Source organism: Rhinolophus sinicus, chromosome 3 (assembly GCF_057876585.1).
Source record: "Rhinolophus sinicus isolate RSI-liver-muscle chromosome 3, RSI-T2T, whole genome shotgun sequence".
Taxonomy (NCBI): domain Eukaryota; kingdom Metazoa; phylum Chordata; class Mammalia; order Chiroptera; family Rhinolophidae; genus Rhinolophus; species Rhinolophus sinicus.
The window spans coordinates 132,732,424-132,737,003 of NC_142503.1; positions in this window are offsets into that span (position 1 = coordinate 132,732,424).

A 4,580-nucleotide genomic window follows, 5' to 3' on the forward strand; every position below is an offset into this window, starting at 1 on the left:
AATGCCCTTGACATGGCCAACAACCGGCTGTTTGTTGATTGCTGTCACCTGTATTATGGGTGGAAGCACACACACTCATGTGCCTCTGTTTCTCCTGCCCCCACCACAAGTCTCTTCAATTTGTCTTCTAGGTCTTCAAAGAAGAGCCGTGGTTACCTCTTTGCCTTTCTTCATTTCCTTATACAAATCTACTTTAGCTGTTTCCTCCTTCCTAAGCTTTCTAATTCTTCATTTTGCTTATTCTGATTTTTGGCTCAAGAAAAGCTGAGGATCAATAGAAAAACCATTGGAATATAATTTGAAGTGATCTTTATAGCTCACCTCCCTTCTACTCGCCCCTCGAGACTCAGCCTCCAAAGTCCATACTAGAAAGAAAGAAAGGGGAAGGGAAGGGAAGTAACCTTCATTGGAGCTTACTTGAAGCACTCATTCTGGGCACTGTGCTTAGTGTATTAAATACATGATATCATTACATTCTGATGACAACTCTGGGAGCATGATTTTAGTGAGCCACTCTGTTCTGAGGTTCAGAGAGGTTGAATAATTTACCAAAAGGTCACCCAACTAGTCAGTGACAGAACTGGGATTTGAACTCAAATCTTTTTACTGAAAGTCCATGCAATACCAACCTTTCAGGTTAGTGTAATAAAAAAAACTATATACAGAAAACTATCGTTAAATTATGAGTGTGCTTTCTAGTTGGAAAATATGTTCTAACTTTGCCCCAGGAACATAAATTAGGTAACTGATACTTTAATTAGCATAGTCTGCTCTTGAGGAATGCAAGTAAAGGACAAGTTAAGTGTAATCACAATAGGAGAGGTAGGGAGGATGTCTTGGGCAGCCAACATTGGGTGGAAGACACTGGAAAAGAAATCCAAAGGGTAGATTTTAGAATTAAAGATGGCTTGGGAAATTTTCACTATTTTGCCTAAGGTAGGTTTGCTTTTAAATTGTCTTCACGTCTGCTCTATCATATCCTAAACTACATGATGCCTACCCTGTCACTATTCAGTAAGATTTTCAAAGTTCGTCAAGTTATCTTTCTGTTCACCCAATTCCTTGCTTACACTTGACTCCAGAGTCCATTACTCATCTATTATTAATGTCATATTTTAATTTAGCTTCACTGCAACCTTCTTTGTATTTGTTTTCTTTCTTTCTCCCCTCCCCAGTCCTGATTCCCATGACAGCAACAAGCAAACAATACTACTGAGGGATATGCAGACCACTCCTGCTTAACTCTCACCTGACTCAGCTCCCCTTCCCAGGTAGGGGGAGAGGACCCAGAATGCTAAGGACTCAGAAAGCTGTGCTTGAATTGAAGCTTTGTATCCTTCTAGTCAGCCTTGCTCACATCTATTGCACACAGAGCTGATGCGTGAACTGCAAGGAACATCTTCTAGCATCAGGCTTAAGTGACAAAAGGCATACTTTTGCAATCTTCCCAAGAGCATTTTTCCTGTATTTTCCTAATGTGAACTTGGTTGCCATAGCAACAACCAAGCTCTGCTGGAGTAGAGATTCCTTTTATAATGAGCCTGGAAGACCTTACGATGAATATAGACAAACTTTGCTGTTTTAGTCCCAAAAGACTAAAAAATTTTCCCCTACCTATCTGTTACCAGAAACTATTTATAGTATTTATATCATGTTAATCATAAAGTGAATCTGACTCATTGTTTTCTTTTAAACACCTGGTGAAATTGATCATATAGAGATCACTGTGTTCCTGGGAGCATGGGTCACACTGGAATCAGGGAGAAAATTTGATCGATCACACATATCAACCATCAAAAGCTTATTTTTGACCCCAGTTTTGTTTGAGTGATGTCATTGCTCTTCTCAGGGCCTGCTAAATCAAATAAAACTCCTGAACTAGAAGGTGGAGTCCTCTAACAATTGGTCCTTCCCCTACAAACTATCATAATTTTCTCTTGTTCTAGCTCTGGGTATGGTGTTTATGCTGTTTTGTTCCCTTCCTTTGGAAAATTACTCCCCTCCCACTCAATAATACTGATTGTCGGACCCTATGAGAGATGTGGTATCACTCAGTCCTCAATCCTGGCCAGACTGAAACTTCCCTGGAATTTTTGTCAGAACTATATAGGAAGACACTATTTTGATACAGAGGCTGACAAATTGTTAGACCATGAATTTTGGGCCATGATATCCATCAGGTGGCAAATCCTGTATCAATCTGCTTGGGTTACCATAATGCAATAGTACAGGCTGCGTGGCTGAAACAATAGAAATTTATTTTCTCATAGTCTGGAGGCTGGAAGTCCAAGATTAAGGTGTCAGCAGGGTTGGTTTCTGGTGAGCCCTCTCTACCTGGCTTGTAGATGGCCACCTTCTTGCTGAGTCTTCACCTACCTTTTCCTCTGTGCGTGCAAAATCCTGGTGTCTCTTCCTCTTCCAGTAAGAACACTTGAACTGATTAGGGCCTCACCTTATGACCTCATTTAACCTTAATTATCCCCTTAAAGGCCCTATCTCCAAATACAGTCATATTGAGGGGTTAGGGTTTCAACACATGAACTTGGGGAGGATACAGTTCGGTTCATAACACATCCCAAATGGAGAGAAAGGATAGAGCTACAGTGACATTGTTTTAGGTCTTGGGTACAGTAAACCAGCCCTACCTTTCTAAACATTCTGTTTTCTTTAGTAATTTTCTTTTTCTGTCTAACTGTACTGTCTTGATTATTTAAACACGTCTACGTAATGACTATTGCTAACAAATGATCATTATTAAAGAAAATGACAAAACGGTGTTTTGGGCTATTAGAAGTTAACAAAAATACTCTTTTCATTATAAATTGAGGGAACTATCTTGATCTATATGTGTTTTTTTATATTGCATTGTAACCAAAGACATATTTACTATAACCATCTCAATTATTTTACACATGTGAAGGTGGCCTTAATAAAAACTCCATTGCCATAGTATCTTCCTTAAAGACAATTATTAGAAGATTCAGATAATCTAATATCTTACACCCTGTCATCAAGCAGAAAAGTTCAGAATTTAACAAGAATCTGTGTGCTTCCCACTTCACATACACATATCAGAAGCTGATTCTGAAAGGTTCTACTTTTAAGTAAAAATAATATGCATTCCTTTTCCATTTATACATAGAAAATATCACAGATGATACCAGTTGTGTAAACTTAAAGTATTAATACTATATTCAGATGATAAAATTCATAATACTTATGTACTTAATTTGAGAGATGAAAAAAGAGAAACACAGAGACTGTCTAAATCATATCTCCCCATATTTGCCCCAAATCTATCCTCCTGATTGATGCCTAGCTTTGAAGCCAATCTATCTGTGCACCAGGATACAGTTGAGGAAAATTAAGGGAAATCTACAATAAAGTTTCTATCTTATTTAGAGAAAATGCCGCCAAGTTTATTTATTATTTAATCCTTAACTCAGAGAAGGACTTCCATTCAGCTATGCTACATATGGAACTCTACATTTTGAGCTCCTTAAGCATAGAAAATGTGCTCTAATCCATTTTGTCTCCTGCACCCACTAACCTGCCTGACCCAGAGTCAGGGATCAAGAGATGTTTCCTGAATGAACAACATAAAAACACAATTACAAGAATAATCCAAGATGGCAGAACAGATAAACACTGTGCTTGCCTCATCCCATGAACACATCAAAATTACATCTAAATTATAGAACAATCAACCTGGAGAACCATCTGAAGTCTAGCTGAACAGAAGTTTTATACCTAAGGATATAAGGAAGAAGCCACATCAAGACTGGTCAGAGGGGCAGAGACGCAAAACAGGCTGTCCCCAAACCTCCGTGTGGTGGATGAAAATTGGGAGGGATAACTTTGCCACAGAGGTTCCCCCTGAAGGAGTAAGGGACCCCATCCCCACACGAAGCTCCCTAGCCTGGAGTACTGGTGTAGGGAAGAAGAGCCCCCACAACATCTGGCTGTGAAAAACAGTGGGGATTCTGACCATCTGGGTGGGATAGAAGGCTGTGGGAAACCCAGACATTCTCTTAAAGGGCCCATGCAGAAACTCATCCTGGGCTCCAGTGGAGAGACAGTGATTCAGGGAGCATCAGAGACATATGGAGGCAGACTGAGGTGTGTGGCTTCAGGAAAGGGCTAGATGATAGTCCCCATTTTCTCTGTGTGTTGTTCTCCTTACATGCAGCCAGTAGGCAGGCACCATCTTTCCTGTGTTGAGCCCACCCCCACAGGCCAAGTCTGAATCTGATTGGCCTGATGAGCTCTGCTGTTCCAACCTGCTGACTAACTGAGATCCTGCCTCACCCAACTTGCATTCCTTGAAGGAGGCTTTATCAGGGGTTGAACCTTATGGGAGCCTGGGAGCTGGCAGGTGGCATCAGGCCTCAAAGTGTCCTGGCTTTTTGTGGAGCTACCTCAGACCTGGTACTGGTGGCAGCCGTCCTTGGTTCAAAAGGTGACCTCTCCCACATGCCTCCAGGTTTAGTACAGGCAGCAAACACTGCAGATCACTTTGTAGCTCCTACCACATACTCCCTGGTTGGTCACAGACAGTGGCTGACTAGGGCCTGCACCAC